This window comes from Sebastes umbrosus, chromosome 4 (assembly GCF_015220745.1).
Source record: "Sebastes umbrosus isolate fSebUmb1 chromosome 4, fSebUmb1.pri, whole genome shotgun sequence".
In the NCBI taxonomy this organism is placed as follows: domain Eukaryota; kingdom Metazoa; phylum Chordata; class Actinopteri; order Perciformes; family Sebastidae; genus Sebastes; species Sebastes umbrosus.
The window spans coordinates 4,058,093-4,076,302 of NC_051272.1; the positions used below are offsets into that span (position 1 = coordinate 4,058,093).

At 39.3% G+C, this 18,210-nt stretch overlaps 1 protein-coding gene across 3 annotated transcripts in view; it reads right to left on the reverse strand.

The window, feature by feature from the left end:
* Nucleotides 1-9,811, reverse strand: part of peak1 (pseudopodium-enriched atypical kinase 1) — a 129,120-nt gene extending 119,309 nt beyond the window's left edge. For all 3 annotated transcript variants that reach the window (XM_037766797.1, XM_037766794.1, XM_037766792.1), the window contains exon 1: nt 9,628-9,811. The gene's annotated coding sequence lies outside the window, so the exon portion shown is untranslated. The remainder of the gene's footprint in view (nt 1-9,627) is intronic.
* Between the last annotated feature and the right edge of the window lie 8,399 nt (nt 9,812-18,210).

The following is an 18,210-nucleotide window of genomic DNA, read 5'->3' on the forward strand; positions in this document are numbered from 1 at the left end:
ACGAGTCTTTTTTGACGGGGGCCCGGCGCAGGCCAGCGACACACTGATGACATTAAATAAAAAGTCCCCGATGCTTAGGCCCAGCGGGGGGTCAACTTAGGCCCGGCAGGACGTCAATCTGCAGTACACTGTTGGAAACCCTGATTGAGGTGCTACAGCCACAACGTCACTCATTATTCCCATTCTACCGCTCTGTTAGTAAGTTGGGAGCCTGAGAAATAACAGAACATATCAAGCTTGGCATGCAGCACAGCTGGAACGGACCCTTGAAGGAATCTCCAAATGAAGCATTTGGTTTCAGGGTCAGAGAGTTTATTATACAGTGTGTGAACGACTGCGAGCAAAGAACAGATTTGTCAAGGCTCTTATCATAAATACTGTTATGGGAAAAGTTTGAATAAAATGAGCGAGTCGACTTTGCCTACGGCCAAGACTCACAATTTTCCTTCAGAAATATTTAAACTGAACCCAAGTGGTGTTAGAACCAGTGAGGGATGGTCTCTGAGCCAGGGGTGAAGTCCTAGAGGGGTTTGAAACAGAAAGTGCACCATCGGGTCATTCAACATCAAAAATCGGAAGAGCATTCATTCTACGTGCTGCCACGTTTTTCAACCATTAGGCTTCCCGCCGACGGCCAAAAGCAACAGCTAATGTAACGTGCGACATGACCCACATCAATCAGCCGTTAAATAGACTTTAACGAGACGCAGTAGTGCTTTTTATAAGCGGGGGGACAGGTGAGAGGTCTGGAAGACGTCAACAATGAAAAAGGCCTTACATCACCACTGGCTTTGTTTTATGGACCCCACAGGACAATGATGATGGTAGGAGCTATCCCACACCCACTATCCAGTTCAAAAGGAGAATATCTGACACCATTAAATCAGCAGCTTCAGCCCATTAAGTCAGTTTAGGGTACGCTGAATAGCTGAACTCTGTCTGCCCTGTGTGGAGGAGAGACACTTTTAAATCACACGCTTTGGTGAAAGGACAAAGATTGACAAAGGTTCAGCAGCTTTTAGCCAGGGTTAAGTCATTAAGGTCATCATCTAAGCTAATTGTCCTCATACGTATGCATAGCAAAACAGCTGTTTATGCATTCCAACTTGAAAACGGCAATGAGTATTTGTTTTTAGACGGCACCTATAATAAACTTGCCTAAAGGCTAGATGTGAGCATCCTCACTGCAGGCTGATGTGCCTTTTGATTAATTCAACAGTTTTTATGCGCAGCATTACTGCATTATTACCTCAACCTAATAGCTCATTAGACAAGCTCATTTTCAAGGTCAGCACCTTAGCTAATAAGCTTATCAGCAAAGCCCTAGCCTTGACTTTCCCACATAATCGCAAACATTTACAAAGTCAACATTCCTTTAATGGGAAACAGAAATATTGTAAACTGTTTGCAATGTATCGGCTCTCTTGAAGCAGTTAATAAAACACATGGAAACATAGAAAACAATGCAGTAAAGATTACAGGCATTCATATGTGCAAATCATCTTCTGAATGAAAATGAAGTTGATCAATAATTCATGTCTCCTTGTTTAGACCACAAGGAGATCCCAAAATATACTTCAAGTAGTAAAATGTTCACATTTAATGTAATACTGTGGACTAGGGCTGTGTAATGGCAAGAATCTGCAGCAATATGATACGTATCATGATACGGAGGTAACGATTCAATATATTGCAATATATTGTAATACTGTAAGCGAGGAAAACTGTCATAGTATCAAAAAGACACCAGAAATACACCATTTTTAGAATAGGCAAAAATAACATGTTTATACTGCATGTGATTATCATAAAGTGGGCATGTCTGTAAAGGGGAGACTCGTGGGTATCCAGAGAACCCATTTTCATTCACATATCCTGAGGTCAGAGGTCAAGGTACCACTGTGAAAATCCATGCCAGTTTTTCTTCACCAAAATTTAGCGCAAGTTTGCAGCGTTATTCAGCCTCCTTCGCAACAAGCTAATATGAGATTTCTTAGGTTTTCTAGTTTCATATGATGCCAGTTACTTCACTCTAGCTTTAAAACTGAGCCAGCTGTAACCTAAAAATATAATTTAATATGAATATTAAATATTGTAAATATATTCCCTTCCTATACCAGGTCACTGCTCGTTTGAATTAAATACATTTTCAGTATTCATTAGCCTCCTTCGCAATAAGCTAGTATGACATGATTGGTACCAATAGATTCCTTTTCTAGTTTTCTAGTTTCATATGATGCCAGTACATTCGCTCTACCTTTAACTGAGCCCGCTACAACCTCCGAAAGATCGAATAGCGGCCTGGCCAGATGGTGAGCCGTCAGATTTTTAAGAGGTTAATTAAAATTGGAGAATCAACACAGTATCACACAACATAATCTTGCGATAATCATATGTATCGATATTTTCTTACAACCCTGTAGAGACCAAACTGTTCTGGTTATATGGAAACATGCATACTACAGGAACAAATCAGTGCCAAGCTGCATGTTTAACATGCACATGAGCCCACAAATAGTCACACAGCACACACACAAGGTTGCTGGTGAGACATTGATGATTGTCCCTGTCCCCTCATAGATCAAATACCCTGACAGGAGGAAATGCCTTCTGGCTTGATATGAGATGACAGTGTCGCTGCGATCTGCTCCTTTATCATCCACCATCTTGCAACGAGCCACAGATCGAAGCCTGATACAAGAAAATGACTCATCATAACTCTGACGACACTCGGTCCACCTGGCATAACACTGATGTCGTGTTGCGTGCAACAAGTGTGAATTCAAGTGAAAAACTGAAAATCAGTCGCACTTCAATTAAAGAATAAAGCTTCTAATTCATAAAGACAGGCTTTTGGTAATCTAATCAAATCTTCAATCTACCCAAATGTGTTTCACTATTCATCTGGATGACTTCTCGAGTCCAGAGGATTACTTTAATTTGTTCTGACAGCTTCCCACCTGGATGACTCACATGACACCACACTGGCTTTTGGTAGGTGCGATGTTGTTGCCTGATAGCTGCAAAATGTACTCGGTATAAGCCACGACCCGGAGCTGCCAACACGAATTATATCAAGTCTACAGATCCAAAAACAAAACGCAACTGGGCTCCAGCTCTGCCTCGACTGCACACAGAGCTGAAGTTTGTAGACATGGCTTCCAGCCCAAACTGCACTTTATCAGGCTCCACTGACCTTCTACAACATGGAGTGTTTTTGTGAAGGCGTGACTACGATGGCCAAATCCGTGATGGTATAAAAAAAGGAGCAACAATGTTGTTTATCACAAAGAATGTGACATTTGGAAAAGCTGAAGTGGGGCTGATCTTTGTGGAGTTGAAGACCTTGATTTGGAGACGTAAAAGTACGTGTGTTATGCTGAACTTTAGGCCTTGATCCTTATTCCCAAACTCACTACATATACATTTTTAACAAGCAAGGGCAGCATTTTCAGTCAACTGATTAGCTAAATTACTGTTCATTTTGATAATGTATTCATGTGCAGGGACAACTGTGAGCGAGATATTGGAAAAAAAAATATGAGCAGTTTTTGCCCCGGCCCTCACCAAGAACATCACAAACTAAAATATGAATGTGATCCTCCACTGATCTCCATAAAGAATAAAGAATTGTTATTTGACTTGTCTCTCTCCACAGGTGGGTCAGAGTGCAGACCGAGCTGAAGAACCTTGTTCAAAGACAATTCAGAAAAAAAGGAGATGCGTGAACCTGGATTGAGAGGCAGCATTTCACACAGAGAAGTGTTATTATAGTCCACAAATCACATTTGTATGCTGAGGTCATCGGCTTGAGTCAGAGATTTGTAATAAATAAATCCATTTTTCAAAACTGCAGTAATCAGATTTGCATCTGGTGTGAGTAACACTACTGAGTGTTTGTGTGTGTTTGTGTGTGTGTGTGTGTGTGTGTGTGTGTGTGTGTGTGTGTGTGTGTTTGCCTCTTAACCTCTGGGTCACACCTGTTACCTAGCTCAAGCCCTGGCTCAGGGCAAGGGGGAGAGGTCGAGGGTCATGGTGTCACATGACACTTCCTTCACAGATCTGTTTCAGAGCCCACACATACACATGCATTCTGTCAACCGAGATATTACCCAGTATTTATGTCAGTGAGATTTTTTCCAAAACAAATGTTTGTGAGATTCATCTAAGCCAACGGACACATTTGGAAATATGTCAGTTGGCCCTACGGTGTAAATATAAACATGAATAAAGTGTTGAAATCAGTTATGATGATAATTATGAAAACTCAAATTGGTATAATAAATTTTGGAGTTCTGAATTTTCCCTTATTTCTGGAACAATTATAATTTGTTTTCTACCATAGAATTAGAATAGGAGTAGAACGGACATTCCCATTCAAATCAACGTGGCAGGATGGTCAGAGCGGCTGACATTTATATGTGTACCATTGCCATAGCGACCGTTGTAGAGGGCTAACTTCAGAGCTCTGTATAAACTAAACCGACTTGCAGCAAGTCGGGGACTCACTGAGGGGAAGTTTTGCAGTAACGACTAAACAAGTGGAGCAGTAACGTTTTACGGAAAACGAGCCGAACAGCGGGCTGTTGGCCAGCAGCAGCATCGGGTCTAAACGGTCCTTCTGCCTGCGGACACGTTACCTCACTAACTAGCCAGCCAGCCAGCTGTCTCCGAGAGCTGCGTACGTTTTCTTTGTAGCGAGCTGCGACCACATACTTTATTGCCCCCCTGTCGTGTGTTCTGTTGTCGCCATAACAACTAACAACAATCCCCATTTTCTTTTGTACTAGTCAAATTACAACAGCAAACACTTACATGACCCTTCTACTCCTATTACATTTCTCAGTTTCTACCAATCACAATTAAAAACCTCTGGAATTCAGGAAAACTTTTATGCAATTCAATGTAGAGGGACTGTGCATAACTTCATGTCTTTGAAGACGATTCAAGTATGCACTAATACATTATTCAATAGTTTCCTCCCAAATAACTATTATGCCTCAGGAAAAAAAAACAATGCCATGACTATACATATTAACAAAAGCACAGTTTCAAAAGCGCAAGTGTGGTGTACACTAATGTCTTTAAATGACTTACTAGATTCAAATGAACCAATACCATGCTTTACTTCAATGCCAACGTTATAACTGAATGTGTTCCATGCTGTCAAAATGCAGATCTGCTATGTAATAATACACATGAAGCACTGGCTGACAGAGGCAAACAAGCAGAGCGTTTCTGCTTTATCATTCCAAAAACAAAGATTAGAATTTGTTTTATTGCTAACTGTCATCCACTTCCTAAACACGGTATCTATTTGATGAACAAACAGTGATAAGCCTCAGTTCAGGTGAAGCTCTGGGTCACTGATCTCTCTGGCAAACAGAAACAATGTTCATCCCCATTCACAATGTGAAGGGACTGATTCTGAACCTCTCGCTGCACTGCCATTTCATGACATGCCTCGAGGCCAGTGAGTCATCTGTGACATTCCTTTACAACACAAAAGGAGCCTATTGTAACGGAAAAGGTAATTTATGTCACATTTATGTCATCTCTTCTAATAGCCGACACCGCGAAAGGCAAACACAAAAGGTGAAAGGTAAATAAAATGCTTGTGACTGTTGAGCAGCTGCCATGAAACAACAAATGTCATGAAATGTTCTGATCATTTAGGCGTATATCCTACGACTGTCAGGTTTTATCTCCATCAGACGAAGACACAAAACCTCTTGGAGCCCTGTGAAATAGAAAGATCAAGATCACCACAGAACACCATCTTCCTGTTGCTCCCCACAAAGAATGTCAGGTATGCTCACAATTCAGAAATGAAGGAAACGATCCAGCAAATATTTGTCCCACGTACTTTGGGGACAGGCATCCGCAGGGCAAATCTCTGCAAATCCGCCTCCCCATCCGCTTTAAACAGGTGAAGAAGTAACAATGTCAGAAGCCTGCCTTTGTTGACACAGTCAACACACGAGTAGTAATCAAAACAAGGAGCGAGGAGCAAGTAAAAACACGAACTAACTACAAGTCCCACGCGAACGCACACAGAAGATCTCATTTATCAAGAGCCCAGTGTCTGTTTTGAATGGGCTGAGGTTTAGAGAAGTAACGCACTTCAACTTTCACTGGCCTGAACTTGTGACACCGAAACTAAAGAATGTTTCACTTTCACCAACACATTCTTCACATAAACAGAAGGGTTTGTTGTTTCTGTTATTGCAGAAAATGGATTTCAGCAGAAAATGCAGTCAGTATTTGACTGATATGAATTTTTTTTTAGAGTGTGATACTGCTGTTTATTTCCCCCCTAAGGCTGACAATATGTTGTACATCTTTCAACCCACATGCTCATGTCCAGTGAGCACATGGCTTAGCAATCCACCTTGAGATCAGGGTCCAGCCCACAAGTGTGATTTGTGATTCAACAGTCAACACAAGATGAGCAATTAGCTGACTGATATTTACAATATTTACAGTACATGTTGAGCTCTCCACTGCTGCATTATCTCTCAACTCCTACACCTAGAGCTGAGACGATTAGTCGATTGACAAAAAAATTAGTCAGCAAAATTGCCAAATATTCACTGATGCCAGCATTTCAAATGTAGGATTTTGCTGATTTTCTTTGAGATGTATGATAGTAAACAAATGCCTCTGGATTGGGAGGTCGAACAAAACAAGTTTATTGAACTGTTCTACAGTTTTCCCTCTGACCTGGAAACAAAATATATATTTTTCAATCCTGTTCTGAACAACAAAACAGTCATTTTAATGTCATTCTTGCATGCAATAACAGAATAACAGACACCAGAATTACATTTTTGATAAAACTATGTCTTATCATCAAGCTGACAACACTACAGGATTTATTCTAGGGTTGCAACATTTTGAAAAAAATATGTAATTGTTTTCACTGATATTGCAATTACGATATGATTTGCGATCTTAGAGGGTATGATAATATTTACATCGTTATTTTCATTTTCAATGAAAAAACATACTAAACGGATTACGATATCATTTCTGCAGGGATCTGTACCAAACAAAGATGTTTTCTTTGCCAGGACATCTCTGCAGCACCACTATATTTAATTTAAAAATGGTATTTTGACACACATTTCCCTTTAACAAATATTGCAATTTCCTCCTCATCCTGCAATTTGAAAATTGCAGCAGGCCATATTGCAATTTCGATAAAATTTTGATTTGAGTTGTGCAGCCCTAATTTATTCTTGAATCTTTAGCAGCTGTCTGTCAGATCAAATAGTCTGTGGATGGTTAAGACGTCACCTGAGAATATGTTGACAGGTGAAAATATCAATTTTAAATAAATGTTCATGTCTCTCCTACAACCTCCAATTTGCTCATTTAGACGCCTGCGTTAAAAATGTCACTTCTCTCATCACTTGTCATGCTCAGTCTCCATTTTTAGGTAACTGGCAATTTAGAGAAGCAATTTGTTACAGAAAATTAAACACAGTACTGATGCTGGCGTATTTAGTGTGTTATTTAATGCCCTAGGCTATAATTTCAGTCTCCCTTTTGATTTCCAGGGCCAGAGGGAATGCTCTAAACATGCCTCTGATCAAAAATTATTACTGGTATCAAAGCCATAATGTAGACAGCTCATTTATGTATAAGACATTCTCACTCTGGAGTCTTGTGTAAAATGGCTTGTCATGGGCGTAATGTAGGTGATCAGGATCAGCATAACGTTAGGAACCACAGGTTGAAGACAGGTCTATGATGGAAAAGGAGGATAAAACAGTATGATCCCGTATACCTCTTAACAGGTATGAGGAATTTAAAGGTCCCTTATTGTACATAACTGTATGAGTTTCTACTAGAACATGTTTATATGCTGTAATTTTCAAAAAACACATTATTTTCCTCATTTGCCTGAATATACCTTTTAGTGCATTTCAATGGAATTGCAAGGACATTGCAAAGGAAATGCGTTGCCATGCAACAGTTTGGGTCGATGTTTACTTCCTGTCAGCTGATGTCATTCACATACAGTACACTGCAACAGGAAATAAACTGGGACACATTTAGAATGTTTGGCTTTGTCCAAAATTGCATGCTATGCAACATACTTTCAACATACTTTTGTATAAATAAACAGAAGTATGCATCTTTTCGGGCGCACTGAGCAGTAATTTACGTTGTCACTTCCTGAGAACCCCCTTGCCGGTTGGAGACGTGTAACCATGGTAACCAGCGCCAACCTCATGCAACCAAAACGCCAGTTTGTGAGAATCAAAGTCAGAATGAATTCACACTTGTATATTGCACCTAGCAAAGTGAAATCTAGTACTTACACTTAAATTGAAGCATTATTGATGTTACAGAGCTGTCTGTTAACGTCCGTCATGGACGTTGTTATCACTACCGCATTGCATGTGGGATATTTATGCCGCTGTAGTGTCCAGTGTAATATTTTACCGGAAATAGTATGCCATCTGCGTACTATTGGTTTCATACTAAGGTTTTGGACAAACTAAAAAAAATCTCACATACTGTTTTAGCGTACTAAATACGTGTGGAATTTCAGATGCAACCTTTACGCTTAAAACTGTGAAATGTATAATAGATTTATTGTAGATTTGTGACATCACAAATGGACAGAAATCCTAACGGCTTGTTTCAAAGGCACAGTTTCTGAAAACGGGCTGTGTGTATTTCTCTGTCGATTGGGCATTTTTTCCGATACTGTCACAGTATTTATAAAGCACTTAAAGCTGCTTTAAAGACGTGAAAATCTCACTTTTATTTTACAATATGGGACCTTTAAGGAATAAATTACACCTTTAAATTCATACTTATTTTTCACTAAGAAGAGGATTTCTTTTTTTTTTGGCAAAGCAGTATAACCCAAAGGGACATAAATGTGCAACGTTACATCACAGACACTTGGTGACAGTGTGATGAAAGAAATTCCTTTTTAATTAGTGTGTTGTTGTTGCTGCTGCCTCATAGCCTCCAGCAACACATACACAACTTGGTACACAGCAGTGAATGTCTGTTCTTCTGCAGGTCGCAGAGTGACAATGCTGGCTACAGTAAACCATATTCATTTCCTTACTATATATTAACATTTAGGGCGGTGAAATATCTCAAATGAAACCATCTCAGCCACTGGTTCCCTCTCCAGAAGCCTCTTGGTGGTGGTGCTATCCTCGACCCCCCAGTTTTGGTCGCTGTAAACATTGAGAAGTTGGTCTTTTCCAAACCAGGTGTACACTAAACTAACTTTAGAGCAAACCCAAGCAGCATGAAGTGAACAAACCGAGTACAGTGAAGCTGTGACAGCAGCAGCTCGTTATTATGTTGCAACATTACGAAGTGTGCACGGTGGAACGTCACAAATGGCTACAAACTTCTTCCGCTGTGTTCGCATCCCTGGACGAGGACTACTTTATCCACTTTATCTACATTAAGGTGAACTCTCAGAGAGGTGAGCTGACTCATAAAGAGACACGACATTCTTCCTCTGCCTGCTGTACAAACTGGAACTTGGCAGCTGAAGGAAACTGACGAGACTTGTGGCTGAGACACTTTCAATTTGAAGGAGAGAAAAGAAATGAACCCTTATAGCGAACTTTTCCTTTTGCTCACCTCTCACACGCAGATTATCTCCCACTTCTTCTTGGCAGCAGTAAATCCCGGTTTTGACAACGTCGTCCTCAGCAGGAATAACGCAAAAACAATCCCGAGTGGTGTGTGTAGCTCTCAACTCTCTCCAGGTCCAGTGATTTCTCCCCTCGTCTCTGCGTGTCTCCGGTTAACAGCCGCTGCAGCTTTTTCCACCAGCCTGCAGCGGGAGCGAGCCTCACTGGGAGACTGGGCAGGCCGGGAGAACCGCGTGAACGCGCAATTTACAAGGCAACACCAAAAAAGAGTCTGTTAGAAATGTGGAAATAAAGTCACACTGGTTGTTCTGCATTTGTTATTTTTTTTGCTTTTTTATAATATGTTATGTTATAAATGTGGAAATAGAGTCAAACTGGTTGTTCTGCATTTGTTTGTTTTTTTGTTTTTTTGTTTTTTTTTAATAATATTTTATGTTATAAATGTGGAAATAAAGTCAAACTGTTTGTCCTGCATTTGTTTGTTTTGTTTTTTATTATATCTTATGTTATAAATGTGGAAATAGAGTCAAACTGGTTGTTCTGCATTTGTTTTGTTTTTTGTTTTTTTTGTTTTTTTGATAATATTTTATGTTATAAATGTGGAAATAAAGTCAAACTGGTTGTTCTGCATTTGTTTTTGTTTTTTTATAATATGTTATGTTATAAATGTGGAAATGAAGTCAAACTGTTTGTCCTGCATTTGTTTTTATTTTTTGTTTTTTATTATATTTTATGTTATAAATGTGGAAATAGAGTCAAACTGGTTGTTCTGCATTTGTTTTTGTTTTTTTTAGTTATTTTTTTTATAATATGTTATGTTATAAATGTGGAAATAAAGTCAAACTGGTTGTTCTGCATTTGTTTTTGTTTTTTTATTTTTTTTAAATAATATGTTATGTTATAAATGTGGAAATAAAGTCAAACTGGTTGTTCTGCATTTGTTTTTGTTTTTTGCTTTTTTATAATATGTTTATTGGGTTTTCTTATTTTTCACAAACACAACAACAAGAATAATGAAAAAAGCAACAACAACAAACAAACAAACATTGGTAGGATAAGACAAGATAAGATAAGATAAGATAAGATAAGATAAGATAGAACTTTATTAATCCCGAAGGAAATTCTTGTGCCAGAGATTGCTCAAAAATACAACAAAATTACAACAAGTTCAAGTGTATAAAATAAAAAGTACTATTTCTAGCACCATTGCCTAATAGAATAACAATTAAGTAAGATACATTTAGTAAAATGAGTAAATAAGATACAGCTCAGATACAGCTCAGATAAAAATATATATATATATATATATATATTTAGGGGGTCATAGGAAATAGTCCATAAGCCGGGAAGTCAGAGGACATATGAGTTCATGTTCAGGAGACCTCTTGTGAGATAATGGAAGAGAGATCAGCTCCAATATAATTCAGATAGGCTGCCAGATATTGTAGAACTGATCTACTTTGGCACGTAGAATATTTGTAAGATATTCCAAAGGGACCATCTCAAATATGACTTTACGCCAACGTCTGCATTTGTAATAAAGACAAACAAGAAGAATATTTTGTCATGTTATGAGATTTGCACTAAAAGGTAGTCATTAGTGCTTCACTGCATTTTGTTTTTATTTAAAAATAATATTGTTACCGTGGTTACTGCACATACAGTACATGTCTGTACAACTTGATATTGAAAAAGTAAGTCTCAACAACCTGAGCTCAATCAGTCCTCATAACATAATACATCAAAAATGATTCTCTTTTGTTCCAGGTTCAGTTTCCAGCTGTTTGTGGGAAAATGACTACATCAATGGACAGCTCAACTGAGAACCAGCTCCCAATCCCCAGAGAATATGAGGACCAGACACTTCTGGGCGAAGGCAACTTTGCAGAAGTCGTCAAGAGTGTGAAACAAAGCACTAAAAAGACTATGGCTGTGAAGATTGGCCAAAACGACAACAACCTCGGTCACGAGGTAGGACACTGTTTGTTTTGATGACTGATTTTGATTTCATGGGTGCAAAATAGACTTTTGAAATAATGTGGTGTGGTGGGGTATGTAGTAATGGCTATGGTAATAATGGCAGGACTGCATACTATATACAAAACTACACACAAAGAGCCTGACTGGTACAGTGTCCGAGACCATGAATGGGCAGCACAGATATCACGCTCAATACTTGTACTGGAGGAACTATTCTTGAACTTCACTTAAAGGCTCCATATTATGCTCATTTTCAGGTTCATACTGGTATTTTGTGTTTCTACTAGAACATGTTTACATGATTTAATGTTAAAAAAAATCTTTATTTTGCTCATACTGTCGGCCTAAATATATTTAATTGTATTTACCCTCTGTCTGAATCACTCCGTTTTGACGGAATTGCAACAAAATTGCAACAAAATTGCAACAGAATTGCGTTGCTAGGCAACAGCTTGGGTCCATGTGTACTTCCTGTCAGCTGATGACATTCACATACACTGCAAACAGGAATAAACTGGGACACATTTAGAATGTTTACGTTTAAATCTGTATCTCTATTTTTCAATTCGCATACATTTTCATCACTTCCATTATTAATTCATAAGCATTTTCATCATTTCCATTTTCTTCCAATTATTTTTTGTTACTTCCACCCTTGAGGCCACTTTCCTTAAACGATAAATGGCAATTTTGTGTGGTGATTGACGAATGTAAGACGCATAAAATTATGAAACATGGCTCTGTTTCCGTCATATAACGACTGTTTTAGTTAAATCGGCTTTAAATTAATAAGATCACTTGATAATTTCCTCAATTCAAATGCAATTTCATCACCATTTTTATCAATTTATCTTTGTCACTTCCAACACTAAAGTTTTTCTAATATTTCTGGGTAGTAGTGATGACTGTTGTTGTTGATATTGGCTAGGTAGTCCATGTGAACATATCAGCTAACATTTCATGTCTCCCCAGGTGAAAGAGCTAGAAGACCTCATGGAGCACAACATGCACAGGTACAACATTGTTTATTTTCTTTTTTATCTCTGAACATTGCACTCATCCCTCCAACAGAAGACAGAAATTGATTGATTGGCATAATTATTAGTGTAATCAATAAGAATGTCATTTAATTGTATGTTTTGATTCAACAGTGTCTCACTGCCATCCGGGATCAACATGGTTCAGCTCGCAGCCCCCGAGAACGGCACTGACCTGGAAAAGACGTCTGATCTGGACAGTGAAACGCGGTAAGACTATATTCTCTGAACATGGCACTCATCCCTCTAACGGAAGAGAGAAATTGATTGATTGGCATAATGATCAGTGTAATCAATGAGAATGTCATTTAATTGTATGTCTTGATTCAACAGTTCCTCGCTGTCATCCAGTTCCGACCTGGAAGAGTTTTCTGATGAGGACAGTGAAGCAATGTAAGAATATTTTCTCTGAACATGGCACTCATCCCTCCAACTGAAGAGAGACATGGATTAATTGGCAAAATGATTAGTGTAATCAATAAGAACGTCATTTAATTGTATGTCTCGATTCAACAGTATCTCACTGCTATTCGGGACCGACATGGTTCAGCCTGGAGCCCCCGAGAACAACATTTACCTGGACGGGACGTGTGATGAGGACAGTGAATCATGGTAAGATTATTTTCTCTGAACATGGCACTCATCCCTCCAACAGAAGAGAGAAATTGATTGATTGGCACAATGATCATTTTAATCAATAAGAAAGTAATTTAATTGTATGTCTTGATTCAACAGTTCCTCGCTGTCATCCAGTTCAGACCTGGAAGAGTTTCCTGATGTGGACAGTGAAACAAGGTAAGATTATTTTCTCTGAACACTCACCCCTCCAGCAGAAGAGAGAAACTGAGCCATATTTAAGCAGATTTTTTTTGTCATGACAAAAACGGGACAAATATACTAACTCTGTGTGCATTTATATTTTTAGTCCCCAACCTGCTCCACTTGCTCCCACTCTTGTGGAAGCCCTCAGGATCCACCTGGACAACGCTGGTAAGAAGAAATGATCTTGTTTCTAAATTGTTGAGAATACCATATTATCGTTTAATCTGGGGATTGTTGAGGTGTTTAATGTTGATTGATTTTCAGACAAGAAGAAGAAAAAGAAGAGGAACGGCTTCAAACGTTTCCTGTCCTGGATGAAGAGGGCTGTTTACCCTTGCTGCAACGTGAAGTACGTGCAATTTTAACAAAGGTTAATTAACCTAAAATAAAGAAAAAGAATGAAATTGAACCTCTGTGTTGCTTGTCCAGCTCTTTGTATGTTTCTATATGTAACAGAGCTTTCTTGGTGATTCCACTTGCTAGCTTAATAACCATCCACCTCTCCTCGGCATATATATATATAAGTACTGTGCCAGTATGAGAGGATTGTGCCCACACTGTTAGACATTTCAAAAGGTTTTTACGGAAGTTACCATAATTCAAATTTACACTACCATAACCGTATTTTACTTTTACAGTAACTGTTACTGTAATTGTATATTACAAGTGCATTCTGGGTGCAGGATCAATAACTGAGTGAGGTATTTTACTGGCAGTGTTTCGCAAACAACAAACACAGGCTTGTAGGTTTGTAGATAACTGTGTGTAATTTGTTTTTGCAAAAAGTGTGTTTTAGAATTTGAAACTTAGTGTAAAGCAGAGTGTGCTTATGGTTAAGCATAGATAGGCTACATAAGTCAGTCGTTTCAATAACTGTTCCACAAATACCTGTTTTTCTCTCGCAATCGCAAAGCAAACTGTATAAAGTGATATTATATAATTAGATAAAATGTATCTTGTAGCAAGAACTAATGAAGATAGGATAATAGAACACAGTGACAGAACTCCTATAAATAAAGGATTTGTTTATTTTTCTTTGGAACCACACCAACATGAATCACATATGATCCATCCGAACCAGACTTCACCCACAGATCCCATTAGGAGGATTCCTAAGAATACTGTTTAAAAACGGTATGCATATGAGGCAGCAGAAGTGTTTCTAGTGTCATCCTTCACCGATGATAATTTATGAGACTTCAAAGTAAAAGTGATTTCAAGTAGTTCTAATTATTTCAAACCGTGTTTGTATGGAAAAGGACAGCTGACATCAGGAGGAAGCAAACAGATGTGCAGCACAGCACAAAGCCACAGTGAGTGTGTGCATGTTACAGTTTATTGAAAAGCGTTGAGAGCAGACATGACCTTCTCATAAGGGATAAATGACTTCTGGAGAGGAAATCCCCTCCTCTCCTGCTGCCTTCAGGTGCTGTTGGAAATGTTCTAATCCTAATTAAAAGCCGACTTCATATAAAAAACACAGGCGTGACTGTAAAATAACCTTTTATCCCTTCTACTCTGAGGATAATCTTGAGAATACGAGCAGTTTATGTAATCAATCACACATTTAGTTTTGCTTTGCAATCCCAGTTAGTGGAGGCTTTAACATTTTCTTTACTGGAGAGTCTTTTCCAAATAAAAGTCCAGTAAAACAAGCAATAGATTGTAGGCTTCAGGCAGCAGCAATATTAACAACGTTATCTTGGATAACACAGCTTTTGCAGAGAACCTGAAAGCAGCATGCATTTGGGAAGAGGAGGAGGAGCTGAGCAGGAGGTTGACATGTGGGAATGACTCAAGTTTTTTTACACATTCCAGACATTGTTTCCTCCTCCTCCTCCTCCTCCTCCTCCTCCCTGCCCCAGTCCAGGGCACTGAGGTCAAGGATTTTCCAGGGCAGGGTGAGATGGAGCAGATGATGGAGCAAGGAAGAGGAAGGATGACTCGCTTTTTCCGCTTTTACTCTTTTTAAGGGTAATTCTCTCATTCTCTAGCTGAAAAAAAAACAAGAGTTAGAGGGGTATTGTTGTATCCTTTTGAGATGTCTCTCTGGGATTTGTATAAATTGCCTGCATCCCTCACCTGCAGGAGATTGTCATGTTTGTTTTTAGAGATGATTAAGAGATGAAGATAGAGGAGACAATAAAACTAACCCCATTTGGTCTATTGCATTTTATATTCTAGGGCAGTTAATCCAAAAAGCCCTTCCCCCAGAGTTTAGGGGTATTAAGTGGGGATAGAAGTTGTTAGTAAAGTCAAAATAACTAAACAAAGAAATATCAAGGCACAATTTGAATCAAATAGACTATTTTATCATGAGGACAAATCATCACCATTGTCTCGTCAGACACATTTTTAGCTCCACATTTTCTGGCATAATCAATACTACAAGTATTTTGTGATGATTTGCATACAGTGGGTTTCCAAAAGTGCTTGTGTTCCTTGCGAGCTATAATGATAATTTTCAATGTCCTCACAAATTTCTGTCTGTATGGCTAAATCATTTTAAGAAATTTAATGGAAGGTCAAAATGTATAAGGCAGTAGTTTCTTGGAGAGCATGCAATATAATTTTGTTTTGCTCAATAGCTACCATGAAGAAAACTGATTTTATTATCAAATGTGTCACAGCCTTTTTCGAAATAATCAACACTTTGAGGAAAATGAAATTTCTAAATAATTAAGCAGAGCTGAACCGCTGATAGCAGCAAAGCTGTTTGTTGAATCTGTGCCCGAAATGTTGTCAAAAACAGTTTTAGCATCACAATCTGTCCAACCAATGTTTTAAAAGGGTGTTAATGCAAGCAAGTCACATACAGCATAGCTAATCCAAGACATACCACCTTATAAAATCTGAGAAAGTGAGAGAGAGAGAGACAGGGCGGTATGAGTAAGGGTCGACTGGAACAGAGACATTGAAGTTTGAAGTGACTCACATTAGCATCAGAGTTGAAAATAAGGACACTGTCCCTGATGGTGGAATAGAAGACAAATAAGTCTTCACCATAAGGAGAAGCTGACAGATGTTACAGAGTCTCAATCTGAAGAACAATCATGCAGAACATCATGTCCCTCATCACTCTGCATCGCACACACTGTTTCTACATATTATAGAATATTTTGCCCGTTGTCGTACCAACATGCTTTGCTCTGATTTATCCTTCAAGGAAACTCATAATCATTTTTCTTCGAACTAGAGGGATATCTGTCTCCTGTCAAACCCCGTTACTCTCATACAGTAAGAGCTCATTTCCTCCAGACATGTTGAGAAACTGCCATTGAAGCAGCGTTCGGGAGACTTTCTACCAGAAGACACGGGTTAAGGTCTTTGTTGCAGCAAGTGTCTGCCCCGCTTTAAGTATCTTTAAGCAAACCACAGATGACAACCAAGACACCAGCTGCAGGGAAGCTGTTCTCCAGCTGTGTAATATCTGACCTTAATGTCCCGTTGGGAAACTCAACTGAGACTCATAAAAAAAAACTAATCCACTGAACCCGGGTCTGTTTGAAGAGGAACTTTCAGATGATACAGTATTGGATTCGGTGCTGCCTATGGCGGCGCTCTAGGGTTAGGGTGCAACCCCCTCAGAATCCTAACCCTAGCCCCGTAAAACCGCAACACACATCAGACATCATAATGGTTTTATTTATTTATTTATTTATTTTTAGATGGTGACCACCGCCCCCCAGAAGGTGGCGCTATAGGTAACCGCCTATATGGCCTATGCCTTAAGCCGGCCCTGTACAGTATGAATTATTTGAAATCATCTAAACAGGAGTTGAACAATAGATTATCCTACCCAAAGTGTATTAAAAAGCTACTGAGTCAAAGTGAATAGTCACATCCCACCCTAGAAACTGAGGTCAACAGTGGCCTTCAGCAGTGACTCACTGAACTGAATACTTTATTGATTTGACTTATTGACTTTATTAAATAAGAGGGGAATTTCGTGCCATCAGAAAACATTTAAAAAGAAAACTCAATCCCTGTTTCAGTGTCTCAATGCAGATGATAAAAAAGCTTTTCCATAAATGGCCCACATAAATTAAGGCAAAGCCACATGCCAACTGCTGAGCACACTAACAAAAGGTAGCTCATTCTGACCATAATAGTGCATGTGAATGTGCAAACAGAAACCATTCTAGACATTGAGACCGTTGAGAGATTGAGTGCCAATTCAGCACATGACGCCTGACTCAACCTCTCTGCTCTGAGTCACTCCCTCCGCTCCGCTGGTCCGGGATCTGTGGCTCTTTGCTGGAGCTGGCTCCTCTCTCTCCTGAATGCCAACCCGCCACTCCACGGGGCAGGAAGCCAGCCAAGGATGCAGACATGGACTCCCCCGCTGAGGAGGAAGGGGCTGTTTTTATTTCAGTGGGTCTTTCTCTGTGAGGACAAAGACTGGGTGGACATCATGAGGGGACTGGACCACCGCCACACTGTTTCCAACAATCCTGTCAGCTCTTAAAACAGATTTATGGAGACAGGTTTGGAGTTGGGTGAAACGGGTCCACTTCAGGACATAAACTAAAGGTGAAATGTTATAACAAGGTATGAGTCATTACTCTTCACTATTCATCTCTTCCCCCTCCCCCTCCTCCCCCTCCTCCCCCGTTTCCGTGTTGTTTTTTGCAGCTTTGGGGCAACATCAAAGCTGTAGCTAAGCTCATTATACAAATGAGCTTTGGGGCCGACTGCACACACCGAGCAGTTAACATGCGAGAGATGAT